Here is a 19,743-nt window from a genome sequence, read left to right on the forward strand (position 1 = left end):
ATCCTGTTCAGAAATAGTTTCAACAGAAAATATGCTGCATACAAGGAACTCAATGCGAAAATAGAATTAATAAATGGCAAGGTAATTAATGAAGGATCTAAGAAAAACTAAAAGTCACTCTGCCAACAAATTTTAATACTTATTTATTCAGAATAAAATGCAGTGAAGTGCATTTTAATACTTTTTATTGGTTTTTAATTTGTCGGTCCATCCGTCTATCTCGTCGTCTTAGTGGAAAGCAGAATTATAGAAATAGTATGTAAGCGACTGAGCGCAAACAGGCAGCGGGCAGGCAGCGAGCAGGCGGCGGGCAGGCGCGCTGCCCCGAACTACTGAGTTTGCTTTTAATGAAAAACTTTTCCATCGACTCTTGTTGATTTTAGCTTTGAGCACAACTAGATGTTAAGGTTCCGGGATTTTCGTTTTTGTGCAGGGTACTGTAGTTTACTTCTCAAAATGAAGGCTGATTCATAAAAAAGATTACGTTATTTAAATAATTCAGTAACTTTAACATTTATTTCTCAATATTCACTACGTAATGTAGCATTGTCTCGCCTCTCTGCCTACGTCATATCGAAGACAATTGAATTTCGTGAGTAGTGGGAGCTTATTTGCAGAGAGATGAGCACTCGATGGGGTGAAAAATGTAATAAACGCGGTGTCATCGCCAAATAGATTTTTATTCTATTTGTGCATGACACACTACTCGCTTCGACACACACTACGCGGAATTGGTTACAAAAATAACATTATTGGAACGCTATTTACTTTCAATGAATATTTTTTGTAACAATAAACTAAAATAGTGATGTGTTTACTTCAATATGTATTGTAAATAACAGAACACAGTTTTACATCGGTTCCATACAAAAATAATACAAATAGTATTCATCTACGGGCAGTAAAAAATGTGCATTAAAGTCAACAATGCGACGATAAATTGTTAATTTTAAAATGCTTTGAGCATAAAATTAAAAGGAATATTTTCGCCATCGCCCCGGCTCCAGTCTCTCGTACTAGTTATTTTTAATAAATCCTGCCGACACCACACCGCCGCCGCCGCGCCGCTCGCTGACGCTTTTGTCACCGCGAGTGATTGAATCGCTGGAAGTTTTAACAAAGCAATCAAATTACTTTAGGAAAAGCAAAACGTTTGAAAATGTCATTCTTGCAAAGTATTTTTTTTTAATTTTCTTAACTGATAAAACGTTATCATTCAGTGTTGCTATAAATTTGTATTTATGATGAAATATTTTTTAAAACATTATTTTCCTCGTCTAAGAACCATTTTAAATAATAGAGAATTCCAGGAGAAATATCTCCGGGGCGTTATTGAAAATAAATTGCAGCTAAGAGATAGGGGTGCGATAGGGTGTCGCGCTGCCACGCCAATCTACGTCTAAAGTGATATATGTTTAAGAGACAAATTGGCGTACACCCGTGTAATACTCGGACGGGCTTAAGTTCAAAAAGATTGACATAAGAGATACGATACGCGAGTCGGGAAGGGCCGCTGAGAACTCGGCAAATACTCGCACAATCATGTGAATTGGCTCCCGAGCTGACTTCCTTTTGTCAAGAATTTTGAGAAACCGAAGCGTAAAAGTTACATTCATACATGTGAAGATTCTTGTTAAAGATACCTCTTAATATAATCTACAATGTGCAGTATATTTAAATTCCAAGGTATATAGTTACCTAAGTTTTATTACTTTAAAAAATGGTAAGAGATGAATCTTTTTGTTCATGAATGTAAAGGTCAGCTCAAAAGTGTAGGATGTGAGTGAGGCTGGCAGCTGGCTGCACACGGCAAACGTCGAACGAGTCGCGCGGAAGGGCCGCCGCGCCGTCCATGTAACCTACTTAGGGAAAGTGGGACAGGCAGAGCCGTGTGAAATATTAATAAGTTTCGCCGCTACACTCTCGTAGCACTCTACGCGGCGAGCTACGTCTCTATACTGCCAGGCTACGACTCTAATAAATCAGGTTACGTAGATTGAAGCTGAATGCTACGCACTATACCGATGGTGTGTACGGGAGGTGTGTTTTTTCGAAGCAGACTTTTCATAGTGCAGGTGTGAGAGGTAAATTGGGTCGACGTTTCTTGCTTTGCTTCTGATTTGGTTTTCAAATAAGTCAGCGCTTTTAATTCTAAGACGTCTCATTAATAAACATTCGCTACTCCATGGCGCTGCGCTGGTTAATGCCGGCCCAGTCTACGTGCAATCCTCTATATTTAGTTGTTTGACAATTCTCTATTTTTATTGTTGCAATGAGAGATCTGTTCCTGGCTTCATATTCAATGTTATCTTTTAATCTTCTTGTCGTTTGAGTATGAAATGCTCTTGTCATTTTCTAATCATTGGATATATTTGTAAAAGTACCCTCTATTCTCGACACTTTTTATTTTACATGAATTATTCAAATGTAACTTGCTTTCTTAACTTCAGCGGCAAAAAAGCTTTAAATTAACAAGGCTTTTTAGCGCGCTAAGCTTTGCATTAACTTTCGCTTCAAACGGACTTCAGATTTTAATTCGTAATCCCATTTCAGCGTTAAATGGGTTAAGTAGAAAAAAGAAGCAACTTAGTGCGGCTTCGTCCTGAATCCTCCCTGCCCTCCTCATTTATAATATCTAGCTTTAATATCCGCTTGTAATTATAAATAATTGCTGTGTGAAGTACAACTTGGTATATTTAAGAAATCTGCCACCTTTTTTATGTTTACTAAACATTTTACAAACTTTCGTGACGTCACAGATGTTTTGACAATATCCTCGCGACAATGACAGAATGAACATGTACCGGTTAGTTAATTAACATGGATGTTCGAACGCGAGCGTCTAAACGTCGCATGTTTTTTGTGGCTCGTATTAACACAAATTGTTCACGTTCATTCGCACCGACTTTTACATGTTCAATTATAAATAACATGCACACATTCCAAATTTTCGAAATGGGGGTTTATCTATACTTTTATTTTTGTATAAATTTAAATAATTCAAAAATTACTGGGCCGGTTTTAAAAATTATTTCACCATTAAAAGCTACGTTATCAGTGAGTAACATAGGCTATTACTTAACTTTTTAAATTAACTTTTAACATCCCGCGGACGAAGTCGCGAGCAGCAACTAGTATTTAATGTGAACACTTAGCGTAGTCATGTGATTTGTATTTTATTTGCAGATGTCGAAATTTATTCCAAAAACTTACAATTTGTACCGTGTTACCTGCTTTGAACTTTTACAATATTAAAAAAAACATACAGACGAATTGAGTACCTCCTCTTCTTTTGGGAAGTCGGTCAAAAAGTGTCGACATTTGTAATCCTGGTACTAAATGTAATAATAAATAATTGTCGGTCCGTCACAAGGTTCGGCTCCGGTTCCTCACTTTGTCATGCTCCGACAATCTATTAACTGACAAAGCCTCCCCGTGTGCCCACTGTCCACTGCCCACCCTACAAACACATCAAATATTTATGAGAAAACCTCCTACTAGACCGCGCCAATTGCCCAAAGTTTGTTTCTTACTTGTTTGCAAATGTATCGATGAAATTCATAAAATTAAATGTCCGCCGTCGGTCGTCGACGGTCTCCGTTATAACAAAAATATTATATTTTTGACAGATTCAAGTATAAACGTAGATCGGTGTTATTTAAATTTTCGGTTTACCCTTTAGATTGCATCCCCTTAGTAATATCTTAGTTAAAATCACTCCGTCCCAATTAATGTGTAACGATATTAATTACCTAAAATGCGAATGTTTTCACTAACTAAAGGATTTTTTTCACATTTAATTTAATATTTGTATATCAATTTCTTGGCAATTTAATAAAAAAAAAATTATTTAACCACACGTCGTTCAAGTGCAGATGTGCGCAACGCGCGGGTCGCTGTGGCGCGGCGCTGCGGCCCGCTGATAAAAGAATAACACCTTGTTTTAGTACTCCCCTGGCCGGATTTGGCTTTTTCGCAATTCAGTTAGAAAAAACTGCACGACCCGAATTTCGTTTACTAATGGAATCCTGTATTGGTTGTTTGGCAACTTTTTTATTTGTGGCTTTTGATATGCTGTTTTATTTTAAACTCTAACCAATTATACTAAAATCAAATATATATTTTTTGCAGCTACGTTAAATTTTTTGCGCGCATCATCTGCCTTACATAATATAGTTTTACTTTGTTTAAGTTCAAAAGAATCATTGAAGTACGTGTTAATAGGAGCAAATTTATTTAAAAGAAAGTAAATTGAACAATGCAGTACTTAAAGATATCTATATCGTTTGTCATTAACTTATTTAAACAGTTGTTGTTGTGTACAGAACTCATTACATTATTTGATATCGCAATTAAAACAAAATGAGCCGGTTTGCGCTACAACCGCACTTTAGTTACCCGGGCCGGTCGGTTGTCCGGTTAATTGAGCGTTGCGGCGCGGCAGTGAGGCGGTGAGGCGGTGAGGCGCGGCGCTGATTGGTCGACGCGGTCACGTGGCACGTCATCGCCTGGGCAAGGCGCTTCATTACCGGCTTAAATTAGCCCCGGCGCTAACAAACCGGATAACCGGAGTTTGCTTTCACTTATCGTGATCGCGTTTTAGATGTTTATCAAAATTAGCACTCGTAGCTTTGTAGATAACCGTGGAATAAGAATGGATTTGTATTTTGAAAGGAAATGTTTTCTTTTCTTTTTATTGTAACAATTGTCAATATTTCAGAGACACTATGATGTGGTGGAAATTGTTCGCTTAACAATCTTATTACGACGTTGTATGTAATGTGACGTCACAAGTCGCAACATACCACATCTGTCCCCAAGACGAATGCGCGCATCTACGTCTGTGCTCGCCCTCCCCCGCCCCGCATCCCGCCCCGCACCCCGCGAGCGCACGAGTAAGCACCGCTGATGTAGAACCGCTATCAATCCCGCTGATGCTACGTGCTCATGTTTATGTTATGTTTTGAATGACATTTGTTGTAGTCACAATGTTTATTTGCAGTATCACTCTGTCACATACGTCGTTTATGAATGTTTTAATTTATAGTTCTTATACGTGAAATTTCAAAACGAAAATGCTCGTTAGCATTTAATTTTTGTTTATTGTTAAGCGTTGTTATAAAACTCTTACAGTATGCAATGTTAGTTTTATTTGTTATTGGGACCAAAGCATTTTGTAATCGCATATTAACTCGCAACATACAAACTTTCACGTGATGTTCAAATCACTTAAGTTTTTGCGTCTCAAAATCCTCCAATTATTTCAGGTCGGAAAAACGCTTACTTACACAGAGGCTTTTTATATCAAAGCGTGGCGCTATTTGCAGCAATTGAGGGGTGCACGCAAAGGCGTAGGGTGTTCAACCGCTGAAATAAGGGCGAATATGAAATAATAGTAACGACCCCCGATATGTTAACTGAGGCAGATCACTAGCTCGCTTTTTTTGTAAATAAACTTTATAAAAGTAGCATACACACACATTTAGAAATCTTTCTATGGTAAATGTTAAAATTTAACTTTTATAAAACCTAACAATTATATCTCAAAATATATTTATCTACGAGTAATTTCACAATATCCTAAAACGTTTTTCTTACCCCTTCACTTTTCTTTTATTAGGCGGTTAAGTCACGCATCGACATCACTTAGCATAGCGTGTAGGGAGTTCCCCTCACATTAAGTTCCCGCCTCGATCAAGGCAGTTCCCGGCAGATCCCGCGCGGCGTCAAGTGGAATAATATGTTGGCAGCGCCGCTCAGGGGGCGCTTCAAACGAAACCTCTTACAGAACATTTACATAATAATTACACTTTGATAAAACATACGCGTCGAAGATAATATGCATCGTATTTTATCTTTAAAATAAATGTTAGTCTTATAATTTACTTGTTGTTTTTTACCACTTTTAACGGAATCCTTAAAGGAAAACGAAAATACTAATTTTGATAAGTAAATGAGTAACTGTGCTTTACCTACAATCGATCGATCACTATATGTACATTTGTTTCTTCACAGTTTCGGAAACAAACGACAGCCATTGTATTAAAGCAGTATATAGAGGAGATAATGAATGTGGAGAAGGGCACAACAAGTTATTACAGGCTCATTATCCCGCCTCATCGCATTTCCACGGACAAATAAAAATATGCTGCCGGCAATTTTACAGAGATACCATTCGGCTTTATTCGGCGGCTATTGAATTCTATCAGGCTTATCTAGGTTTTCTGGTTTAAACTAAATTAGTTTTTTTTAACTCGTCAATGAATAAAAATAAAATACATAGCGCCGCATTTATAAATTAAAACATCAGTGAAGTGTAAAAACAGCTTATTTTAATTACTTAAAAGCCGTGCCTCCCTCTCCCCTCACGGAGCTCTCAGCGTGACGTGTGATGTGAGTGAAACGTTTTCGCACGTAACTGGATTATCGGCGTGTCTAAGCGTTCCTCCGCCGCCGTCGTCGATGCGAAAACAAAGTAATGCAGCGACAGAGCCTTTAAACTCTTTCAGCAGCACCATTACCACGCCATTTGCTTCTGCGAGCCTTGCTGGATAAATTCGATCCTTATTCCCTCCGTGGGAAGTTCACCACAAAGCGTAATAGTAAATCTGTCTTGATTTTCCACTTTGCAAACGTAAAATAATGTCGTAACAAAGAAAAATGAACTATATCTTGTGGTAACAGAGTCTAGATAGAGCGTAGACAGCATCGCGGCTCCAGCGCGCACTTAGCGTCGCATTGTATCCGCAGACTGTCTGTCTGTACGTCTATGACAAATTACTTGCTCCCATACGATTAATGGAGTCGTGACGAGCTGTGGATTTATGGTCGACATAGATAAAAGGCGGTACATTGAATGTGGGAGATGTCGCCTTTAATAATGCTACCTTGATTCCACAATCTGAATTAATTGATACAGTACTTAATCTGTATTGATAAATGTTTACATATAAAATGTGACATTCAAAGCGCTTCACAGGGATCTCCATAGTTATTGTAATGTAGGAACTCGTATATGTAAGTCGATGAATAGAGCGCATACCGGAAATAATACTATCAATAATAGGACAAAAATCGTTAATTTTATTTTGTACAGCAGACATCAGATTAGGTCAGTAGGTGTCGTCGGGCTCGAGGGAGGAGAGGCTGGTGCCGCTCTCGTCTGTCAGCACGACGCGGTACTCGTAGAAGAAGTGGTCGCCGTGCGGCCGCGAATCACCCGGCAGGTCGTCCTTGCATTTACCTTTGTAGATCTCCACAAACACTGCGAAACAATCGGTCCCATTTAGAAATTAGCAAGCATATCAAAATCGAACAAAGCATCTTTGTTTTCAGTCGTAAAATGTCTTCAGAGCCTTATTTTGTGTGTTAATATTGAAGGTTTACTCACTAGTCCCGTCCTGGCAGTTCCTGTAGTACATCATGCAGGCGCTCTTGAAGGACCTGCGCGCGCGCTGGTAGGCGCCGCAGATCCATTGTATAGTGGGGTCGCGCCATTTCTTTATCATGTCCTCTGTGCATATGTGGCACTCACGGTGGTATTTCTTCCTATCAGACACACGATTGTAAGTCTTTTGTATGTTTAGCTTATAATACAAATTGCTTTGTGTATAGAGAATGTAAAGAAAGTATTGTCATACCAGCCACGTTTCTCAGCATCGGTTAAGCTATCCTTCTTAATGGCAAACGCGTCGCTCACGTCACCTGACTCTGTGAGGTCCATGCTCTCCGCAGAGTGTTGACTGGAGCCCACTTAACAGATGTACAACGTTAGTTTATGTTTATCTTGGTGGTTTTTGAATAAAAATTACCAGTTATTATTGAAACTCAATGCAGCACGTAATATATGCAAAAGACGTCTATCTATAATACAAACATACATCTGAATTGTTTTGACCACTAAAAATTTTAATAAGATTGTCTGCTAACGTTGTCGAGATCCCGACGAAGAGGTCGACTTAGGTTTCTTGGAGGTCCGCTGGCGCCGCGCCTGCAATGTCTGCAACTTCTGCTCGATCGTCTTGTTTTCTGATTTCTCCACCAAACATAATGCTACGTTGGCTGAAAGCAAAATTTTATCTCGCTTCCTTCCATTGCAATAGAAGTAGAAAGTAAAAAAGAGACATTTAGAATTAACCATATCTAAAAATGAAACTACATCTAAACTGTACAAAAAACTAAGTTCACCCTTAGTGTTTTAATCAATCTTCTGAAAAGTCAAAAAACGGTTATTTTGTAACTTACCAAGTGCGATGAACACAATGAGCCGAGTGGTGATCCGGCGTGCCATGGCCGCGCGCTCCCACGCCACCGGTCATTTCATTGCGTTCAACTTCTGATATTTCTGAAAGGAAATCGTAAATCTCACCAGTGCACGAGTTTATCGCTGTTTCGGTTTTATGAATTTACGAAACTTTACTATTGCTCTTTACTTGCTTTCAATTCACAATCAATTCACAGGTCATATAAATTTTTATTCTCATTTTGCCTTATTTATTTTCGATCAAATTTAAATATTGTTTTTACTGTTTTATTGTTGTAATTCTATGCTTTACATAATAGAATCAAATGACAGCTGTATAATTAGTAAATATAAAAGGTTATTTTCCTATCTTCAAACATGTACAGAAATAGAAATACGGAACCCAACAATGAAAGTGTTGTTAATGGTAATTGTACACAAATAATTGACTGCGAGTTGTACCATTAAGTTTGTTGTAATAAACCGACAGACGATACACTTCTCGTTAATGTCCTCCTCCTAATAACACTTAGTATTCCCTCCTACGCCCTCCAGCGCCCTCCTGCGGGAAATGGATCGCCTCACGATTTGAGCGCCCCATGTTTTATTTATCTCATCTCTTCTACTGCGTTACGTTTCGGTGTAATTTAATTAGATACTCTTTGTAACTCACGTGTAGCAATTACTATAATATTTGTTAATTGCAGTTTAATGAGATCTTAATAGTTTAGATTTATATTTTAAATTATTACGAAGGTTACCTGCATGACAAGCAGTAATGTAAGGAAAATGTGAAATTATGTAATGCAGTGACAAAGAGACAGATTAATTGAAAGCGGAATATATTTACAAAAAGTTAACAAGATAGTTATTTTTTAATAGTAAGCAATAGAGCTACACTTGATATATGTAGAACCAGTGCCGGCCGTGGTAGGAGTCATTTTTGCAGCGGCGGTCCGCCACCTTGACGAATACTGTAACATCATACAAAATTACGTCAGCGCACGCAATAACAAGAACCGAAGACCTTAAATGCGATAAAATAGAGGTGACTGAGTTTGAAAAGCGTATTTATTTATTTAGGGTCAAAGTACACAGATTAAAAAAGTGACTATATTCTACACAACTACTGTGGCTCGTGATGTAGTATTCAGGAATATCAATAAATTCTTGGTATTTGTTGTGTGAGGATAACTTACAAGTGCCGTCCTGACAGTTGCGGAAGCGCATCATACACTCACTCTTGAAGGTGCGCCGAGCGCGCTGGTAGCCCGCGCAGATCCACTTGATGCCCATGTTCGTGTGCTTCTTGAGCATGTCGTGAGGACACGGCGTGCATGTGCGATATGCTCGGTTGCTGCGTTTTTTTAACATTTACATATTTACTTTAATACTACATTGTAAACTGCAACGATTAGATTAACTTTGAAGATCCTTTTCTCGTTGAGACAATTGTAATTGTTAACTCACGCTATCTTCTCTTCACTAGTTTCTTGCGAGGAACCGCTTGCTGAATTACTTCCCCTGCGCGAACTCGACGATATGGAACTAGAAATTTCAATATTTGGACAATTCTTATTCTTGATACGGTTTAAGTCATTGTTATCGGATATGGAGGTATCGGCAATAGAGATAGATACCTGCTGCTGCTGGAAGTGTTCCGATCCTCGGAGTCTTGGGAGGTATGGTAGTCGTACCAGGTGGGGCCTCGGTGCGCCGCGTCGCCGTACCTTGCCTCCCCAAATGGTTGCTCCTCCTGCGACATGCTGTGCGGGGTGATGCCGCGCCTCTTGCACACCGACACTGTCAGTACCACATCAAACTTGTTACGTGTGGGAATCTCTTATCATTGATATGATTCGAAAAAAATACAAAGAAATTTTTATCTCTAGCTGAACTCGAGAACTTATAGAAGTAGTAAAAGTACTTACAGTTAGCGACAAAAATTAATACAAAAGGAATACTGATCATGATTATCTTTGATGAAAACTCGTGGCGAGTTCAAGCAACACCCCCCCTCCCCCGCACGTCCACTCCCCGCCAGGGCCCACCGTTCACGCCGCAGCCGGTAGCGATATAAAAAGGCAGCGATATGAGTTTAATGTTTATTGTGTAGTTAAAGTGCCGGTCGACATTTTCTTGCAATAAATCTTAAATAGATGTTTACGTTCGCAGTTCCATGGAAAGAGAAATATCTCGCCCGTCGTACACAATGGTGGCGCGTCCGTTTTATGTCGAACATGCTTTCAAAGTTTTCGAGGTCGTGTTGCTCTTCGACAAGTATCATTGCGTTTCATGCTTATTCTGTTCAGCGCAAAGGAAATGTTTTTGTTATTAATCTCAATTTTTATAGAATCAAAGTACCTGTACTTATGTTTGTAATACTAGATTTTTTTTTTAATTCAAAATGAAATCTAATAACTTCTCGAAATTATTTTGTAAACTGTTGCAAATAGACCTCTCCTAGTCCCTCGACTTCGTGGAGTCATTTGATTACATGCTTGAGGTGAAATTAAACTTCTATTTTAATTTATTCCGGGTCCTCGTAGCAATTTAGGGTGATTAAAATAAATTTTTCGCTTGAAATGTTGTATAATTTTGGTAAAGATATTTACTCTCCACGTAATTACAAGAAAAAGATTAAGTCGAAAAGGTCATCACTATTTCGTAATTAAAGTAATAAAACAGAAAAATTTTAATGAACTCCCTTTGGTCATAAAGTTACTGATGATAGAGAAGTGAAGAGCGCTTCAAAGCTTTAGCAGCATCTTCCGTATGGTGTTTCTTCAACGCATAATGACTGTGATAAATTAAACGCATTAGTTTGTGCCTATTAATTTATTTTTAAATACACTCTGCCCTGTGAAGCGTGCCTTGTCTATGCTCATCACACTAAATTAAAATATAATAAAAGTCCCGTGTTCGTCGCCGTAAAGTTTCTCTATTTATCGTCCGTCCATTATACTAGATCACCGTCATTGTCATCTTCGTTGTCAGCTGTAACAAGAGAAATCATCCATTGTACCACGTGTATTTAAATGTTAACAGACGATTGAGAGGTAGATTGTTAAAGAAAATATAAAGTTAAAAGTACCAAATCATTGAAGATATGTTCGACTTGAATTAATTTGCAAACTATCCAGATTATTATATTAGTTTGTTATAGGCATGCATTGTTAAAGGGCCTCGTGTTTATTTTTAGTTCTGCTTTTAGTCTATTTAAATTAGGCAGTTTTAGATTTAATCATACATTCGCAGAGTATACCATTTCAGGACATGTAAAGAGCATAAAGACGGTAGTGAAAGGAGAAGTTATGAAAATTGGTTGATATAGCAAAGGGCTTGACATGTATCAAAGTGCTGACTTATCACGCGCAAGGGGTGCCCAGACAATGGGCCACGAGGCTGCCGTCGTCATCGGGCAGGCAGTAGCAAGCCTGACAACTGTGATGGTACTTGTCACCGAAGTACTTGCACTGACCGCGCCCTACGAAATCGTTTATCAGTGTAACTACTATGTATTCGGTGTCAACCCACTGTTACATTGTTCAAAGTCTGACGATCTATTACAGGAAAAGATATTAATCACTTTCCGTCTTAACATTAAAATGCAATATGTTAGCCTTCTGTTTCGTATTCTGTTTTAGGCAACATTGCGATGTCCAGTGGGACCGCAGAAAGTATAAGCTTGCGAGCCTCGCTTAGTGAATTTGAATTCTTCTGGACGAGTTCGTTACGAAAAGATTCAATAAATACCGGCCCGGGGGGTGGGGGAACTTTGAGTTCTGATTAAATGTAATTTACATGAGATCCGCGCGTCATCTGCTCATGAAAAACATTTTTAATTTATAAATCAAACTTGTCAGTGGCCACGAGAGTATTACTGCGCATACTTGTCAAGTTAAAAGTTACTTTAGCTGAAATATCCTTTGCGTCCCTCAAACTCAATATTGCAGAAAGTCTTACAGGGAAGTAAGCTTAATAATTCATAGGATAAAATATTTTTTGCTTACCGGATTTTATTAAAGGCCTCCCCGCCAACGCTGATGCCTGGCTCAAGCTCTGGGCATCTACAAAATTAAAATATTTATTTTCCCGCGTCCTTATACATATTTACAGGGCGAATTTAAGCATATGCTACGTGTTTCAGTGAAAGTATATAATTTCCATTAATATGATTTAAAATCACTAGATACCTTATTTACTAATGGCGACGTATCTTGTTTTAAACGGTAAATCCATAAAGCCTGACGTGTTTAGTATAATGTGTGTTAGCATTTCTTTCATGATATAATAATTTGTTAGCTTCAAGAATTAGACTTACTTGCTTGTCCTAGAGCAGCATTAGCTAAAGCCTGTGCCTGTGCCTTGCTGGAACCTCCCAATCCGGATCCATACAGCGGGTTGACTTGGGGACCGTATCCAGAATATAAATTGGAGTTCGCTAGTGCCTCAGCCTCCGCACTGGCACCAGATTGTCCGCCGGCGTAGGGGTAAGAAGGCCCATACGGTGAGTAACCAGCAAATGGATAGGAATTGACGTTGGAATACGCTTCAGACAAAGCGTTGGCAGAGCCATAGGATTTACTGGGAACTCCCGAATACAATCCAGAATTTGCGCTAGCTAACGCCTCGGCCTCAGCCGCGGATAATGAGCCAGGTTGATATCCAGGGAGATAGGAGTTGTACCCTAAATTAGCGTTAGCAGCAGCCTCAGCCTCCGCTAGTGCGGACAGACCGGATCCAGATCCAGGATATAATTGATTGTAACCTGAATTACCACCGGCTAAGGCATCCGCTACAGCTGAACTTGATCCGTATCCTGAATTAGCATTGGCAAGTGCATTTGCAACGGATGAGCCTGGTCCATATCCTGAATTAGCATTTGCAAGTGCTTCTGATTCTGCTGAACCAACCGATGGCTGATAAAGATGAGACAGAGGAAGGTATTGATTATAGCCATAATTGACACCGTTCAAAGCTTCTGAATTCGCTAAAGCTGATCCAGAAACCCCTGGACCGTACTCGAGTCCATTTAATAAGGGATTATAACCGGAATTCGCACTCGAGAAAGCGTCGGCTTCTGCTCCCGATTGGTAGCCTGGACTAAGGCTTGGATAAGATCTTAATGGATGTACTCCCGCGTTAGACAACGCATTAGCCTGAGCCGACGATGAAGAGCCAAGTAATTGGTCGTACTCAGCGTTAGCCTGAGCGGCCGCTTCCGCTAATGATGCTGATGATCCCGATAGGTATCCGAGATTTGGACCCAACTCACCATCGACCAATAAAGGTCCAGGTACAGAACCGTATCCTGACTGATATGGCAAATCTACTGGATTGTAGCCATACGGCAGGCCTTGGACATTGCTATTTGCATACGCCTCTGCGGCGGCTGCTGAATGAGCGTTTCCAATTAAAGGGGAAGTAGGATAATAGTTGTGTGGCAAAAGTTGGTTCACTTGGGCATTGGAGTACGCGCCGGCACCGCTATAAAGGCCTCCGGGATAAACAGGGCTGACACCTAAGATAGAAGAACAAATTTGTTGGGAAAATAACCACAGCGTTCGCTTTACTGAATATAGTATTAAATTGTTATTAATATCATATGTAAGTGTAAGTTACCGCATCCGGGCTGCCTGTCGCACTTGGCGATGACGTAGTTGAAGACCGTGAGGCAGGTGCACACGCTGCAGTCGGCTAGGAAGGGCTGCAGCGGCGGCTTGTAGCGGCAGCGAGGCTCTGCAGCGCACAAGTCACGTGCAGGCAAGCGTAATAATTGTACAGAAGTTTTGTTATGCGCAATGGGTGTCGCCAAATGATTGTGAATTATTCAAGTCGCATAAAATAAAGAATAAAAGGCTTTTGTATAACTATTTAACTTTAAAATTAAAGTTAAATTAACCTGAGGAAATATTTAGAATAGCGTTATAAAAGTACTTACCGATGTACACAACGTTTTCGTGCTGAGGCTCTGAATTAAAAAAAAAATCATTTGTTATTTCTAGTGTTTCTAAATCTACTAGGCACATTCACTCCGGGGAAATAATAGTTGACAGACGGTTTCGTGAACAATTCAAAATTTATTGGAAAGGCTTTCACCCCTTTTGTATCGACCGCCACTTGATTGAAAAGGACATTCTCTGAAAAAGCGTGTTCACAGCCGTTAGAAATACGACACGTAAAACTCGTTGCCGAATTAGCTTTGTTTCGTTACGACACCTGCGCTTCATAACAACCTGACTGTATTGTCAATTTTAAAACTGTCATTGGAGGGTCGTAATTTTCTCTTGGCTTGCCACATTAGTGTGGTATACTTATGTACTCGTAAACTGTTAAATTGATAATGCAAATTCAAATACCTGGCAAAGGTAGTACGTAAGGTGGCTGTTCAGGGACCTCTACACCTGATAAAAAATATTTTTAAGTTACACATTTTTCAAAACACATATATGTAATTATGAGATATAGAATAAAATGTTCTATGGATCAAGATATTTATCATATTATAATTTATCGTACAGCTTGTGAAATAATTTTGTAAAATTTGACTAAACTTACAACAGGATCTCTTGGTGTAGCAGCTGACCTCGATGTTGACGACGCCCTGCGAGTAGAGCTCGCTGCAGACACACTCCTGGCACTCGTCCCAAGGGTGACTGAATGGTTGGTTGGGGACGAACGGCCGGCACGACTTGTCTGCAATTATTCCATCGTGAACAAATGGAAACCACTTATAGCATAGCATTGGCATATCAGTTACATCATCTGTTAATTGAGTATCCATATAAATGTTTTTGGCTCCGTTTCCATTCATTTTACATGACAATAAAAGCGCACATTCAAATATGAAGTAAATGAATATAAAATAAACATTAGATGGCATTAGAGCAACGTAGAGAATGTTCCGTAGAGTCGTTAACGTCGGCGCGGTCAAAGCTCCGGAACATTCCTCGGGCTGCAAGAGATCTGCAAATGATTATATTACAGCTTTCGTTTCTCAGCTCAATGAAATTTAACATGCAAACGTCCCGCATGCAAATCCTATTCAAATCTAATATTGTCATTTCACTGTTCTATAGCAGTGCGAGAATGAAGTTGGTATGAAAATTACCTGTTATTATGAAAAGGCGCGGAATATTTGCTTTAATTCTTTAATTGCATTTTTATTACAATTTCATGTTGATTATGAAAACATTTTAATGAAAGTTGTAGTACTTACGTGGCGATGGCCCGGGCAGGGGTCCCGGGGGGCGCGGCGGTCGTGGAGGGCTCGGAGGGTACGGCGGGAGAGGCACAGGCGGGTTGACAGGCGGCTGCGGTGGCAGTGGCACAACTGACCATAAAATATGCTATTTAGTTTGATGAGTTACAAATTGATAAACCAAAAGTTATAGTACCTCTATGTATTAAACAACGTTTGTATATCTCGATATGTAAACTTATACTTCTAAATTAACTTAATTTCTTACCTTGGTCAATTGTCTGTCTGTAGTGCTGGTCGAAATAGCTTAGGAGCCTTAGTTTAAATGTAAACGGACTTACCGCAGTCTTGTATAGGATTACAAACAATCTGAGGCGCGCGCGTGACGAAGTCGACAATGCACTTGCACTGCGAGCACACGTCGTTGGGATGGGGGAAGATGACGTTAACAGGGAACCGCTCGCACTGCGCCACTGTGGACACACCGCGATGACATACGACTACTCTGACTCTATGTATGATGGGTTATACTTGGACTTTGGTAATTTTCGAAGCGTTTGGAGTCTAGGCAAAATTATGAAAGTGATTATAAAATTTAATACTGTTGTAAAAAATATCTGACCTGCCGATAAGCTGCGAAGTGCGCCTCCTAATGAGAATAGGACGTTGCCAAGTTTGAGCTTTTACTTTAAGCTCAGTTGTTTGTCCGGAATCAAACTTAGCGTTTATAGTTCGAATTTATGACGTAATTTATCGTTTTAGATGTGGTAACCAAACAATCTATCGATTCTACAACTTTATTTGTGAATTGAAAGGGAAGACGACTTATAGTTAAAATATTTTGGATTATGACAACTTGGTTACTCACTAGGAATCGGTACTGGCGGTAAATATCTTGACGCTATAAAGAAAAAACTTGCACATAAAATTGTGGCCTTAGCGAGATTAAGTTCAGTTACATTCAGTTATCGTCAACACTTACGTATCGGTACTACTATGTCTGAAATTGCTGTAAGTGGAAATAATAATAATTAATTTAGATTTGACAAAATGAAACGACAAAAAATGATATTTCGAAAATTTGAGCAACTCAATCTAATTAAAAGTTACAACTATCGAGATATACTTACGTTGTTTACTGGAAAAGATCTTATTCTATAAAGCTAATTTTTATCTATTTCATTAAAACACGAGTTACGTGAGCAAATGTAGTATATGTGCAAACACTCACAGCACTCCGGGTTCTCCTGGCAGGCGATCTGCACGTCGCGTTGCCCGTACCCGTCCAGTGTCAGGTGACACACGCAGATCTGACACGGGTTCAACGGGTTCTCGAATGGCGTTTCCGTCGGCAAAGGGTAGCATGACACTGAAATACCACAGTCACTTGGTTGACTTTTGTTTTATTTATGAACACAAATATTATGACAACTTGATAAGTGAAGCAATTTTTTAATTTCACACTTTTGTGAGTCCGTCGTATTAGATTTATGAATGTTAGTACGAACCTTGTGGTTCAGGCCTGGGCGGCGGTACGGGCAGGGGTACAGGCTGGGGCAATGGTGGCAGGGGTTGCGGCGGTAGGGGCGCGGGGGGCGCCAGGCAGCCGGCACAGCTAGCGCATAGCGGCGCCAGGTACCCGTTGCGGCTGACACACGCGCAAACCAGGCATTCGAACCTCGACGTCCACAAGTTGTGTAGCTCGCCCTCTCTTGTACACCTAACCACGTCTTGACCTCCTACATACATATATTTTATTAGTATTCATACTAAAACAATTAAACCAAAGGAAAGAGTAAAATAAAAGGTTTTAATATAGTAGAGGTTAAATACAGGCGGAAAAAGTAGCCCATAGTAAAGTAACTAACAAGTAAAGGCAAAACTATTTGCTGTATCTTTTGGATTCACGACGCTTTTTGTGTGTTATAGTATTAATAACTAACCTGGTATCTCGTAAGGCAGCACATATTCATGGTACGGGATCACTCTGGTTCTAGCATCTGTTACAAATAACCAAAACTAAATGTAACTTAACATGATAAACATAACGTATTTTGTATAATTTCAATTGTCAAAGTTAGTTAATGGCTTATAATATAAAACAACTTTACCTGCAAATGCGTTTCCATAGGCAGACCCGTACGCTCCTATAAAATTATAAATTACAAATTGTTATAAACAATTTCATTAGAGTACAAAGATATAAAGTAATTTGATAACTTTTTATAATTACTTTAAATACAAATAGTATTAGTATACCTCCCGCTGCATGTGAGTTGGCTAATGCGTCGGCAAAACTTCCCGCTTGTCCCAGCCCTAGAGCTTGTGCCTGCGCCTGTGATTGCGCCTGCGACAGCCCTTGAGAGAGAGACTGGGCCTGTGACTGTGCTTGAGATTGTACTCCACCCACGCCGTACCCGGGAGCGGCCAGAACGCCGCCTCCAAGCGCCTGGGCCAAAGCGTTAGCTTCAGCAGAACTTACCGCCCCGTTGGGATAATCATTCAAAAGTGGTTGCGATGGTACATTGGACAGCGCTTGAGCGAGTGCCTCTGCCGTACTGTATCCTTGGCCGCCACCACCCATGGAATGGGCGAGTGCATTCGCCGCAGCCAGACTTGAATCGACGTAATCCGGATGAGGAGCTAGTAAGCCTCCGCCTCCTTGGCCTAGAGCTTGAGCTAAAGCTTGCGCCTCCGCTTGTGAGGATCCGACACCTCCGTAGGTATTGGCCAAGGCATTGGCCTGAGCGTCACTCAGTCCGGAGCCAGGACTGTATAACCCTAAAGGACCGCCAACATGATTCAATTGCGCATTTGCTAGCGATTGCGCTTGTGCTTGTGCTTGTGCTTGTGCTTGACCAAGGCCCAAAGCCTGTGCCTGGGCTTGAGATTGCGCTTGACTTGAGCCATACAGCGGTCCATACAAGCCCGTTGCAAATGGATTCACATTTGTGTCAGCCACAGCTTGGGCCAAAGCATTTCCGTTGACCGGACCGTACAAGGGGCCGTATGCACCTCCTGCATTGAGCCGCGCATTGGCTCTGGCGCGCGCAATGCTCTGCGCAGACCTTTCATCGACATCATCATCGTCTACTTTTGCCAGCGAACCACGTCCATATTCTGCTTCAGAATTATCGAACAATTCTTGTCCACCTGTATGTTAAAGTTTACTTTTTACTATTCATGAATACCTTTTATAGTTTTATTTTAAATTGTATTCTGTGTTATTGAATAAATAAAATTTGTTTAAAAAAAATGATTAAATTAACTTTGGATTAAGTATTTCATTTAATAATTTTTAAAACTGAATTCACCGAGCGCCTGATCCTGCAAGTTTTGTCCCGAACCTCTCACTCCGGAAGATAACAGGAAGGCCAGGAAGCAGAGGCTTCCGAATGCGCCCCCCTGCATCTCAATTTTACTATAATTTCCACTTTTTGTCCAAAGTCCTAACAATTGAGTACAACGAAACTTTTCTCTCAACTGCAATAATTCGATGTCGCGCGGCATTTATAACAACATATCGCCTAAACCTCCGTGAAAATTGTTGGTCATATTGATTTATTGGTAATATATGATATATTAGTTTTGATTCGTATTCGATTCGCGACGCATCGAGTTAATTAGTTCCATCACAGTAATTTGCTGCAGACGTCGCGGGCGGGGAGATGTGTGTGCCATAAGCAATGATTTAATTATGCTTCTTTATTAAGCTACAACTGCCCCGGATTCAGTTTTACATTTACTACGACTGACTAAGGCCGATCTAAAGACGAAAGAGGTAGTTAATAAAAGGCATTAATTTGTATATCCCACTATATTTATTTTTAGGAGTATGAAGCGTGTATAATTGTCAGTTTGCTGAGAATAATAAAACTAAAATCTATCGATATCCAGGAGTTCGCCTTGTGTCCATTGAGAGATCCTTTAGTTAGATGACCTGTAACAAAATAATTACCATTTACCATATAATTGTAAATTAGTTATTTATAATGCCATGCAAGATACGGTTTTTGTTGTCTCAGAAACTATATTAACTGATCTAAGATAGAACACCACGTGTTGTCGTCTCTCAAAACTAATTATTATAGTAATTCTAATTTAACTTACCTTATTAAATTAGAAGACGTGCCTCTTTTTTCGTCTCTCTTCGCCACTTTTGTATCCCGCTGCTAATGTTTGAGCTTGAGCTTGAGCCTGTGACTGCGACTGAGACCCACCGAAGCCTGGCCATCCACCTAATTGGCTTTGAGTCTGCGCCTGTGCCTGAGACTGAGCCTCGCTGCCGCCGTAGCCT

At 40.0% G+C, this 19,743-nt stretch overlaps 1 protein-coding gene across 2 annotated transcripts in view; it reads left to right on the plus strand.

Moving 5' to 3' along the window:
* LOC106110149 (dystrophin) overlaps positions 1-19,743 on the plus strand; it is a 191,479-nt gene that overhangs the window by 65,752 nt on the left and 105,984 nt on the right. The gene's annotated exons all lie outside the window — the stretch shown is intronic.

This window comes from Papilio polytes, unplaced genomic scaffold (assembly GCF_000836215.1).
Source record: "Papilio polytes unplaced genomic scaffold, Ppol_1.0 DF820844.1, whole genome shotgun sequence".
Classification (NCBI taxonomy): domain Eukaryota; kingdom Metazoa; phylum Arthropoda; class Insecta; order Lepidoptera; family Papilionidae; genus Papilio; species Papilio polytes.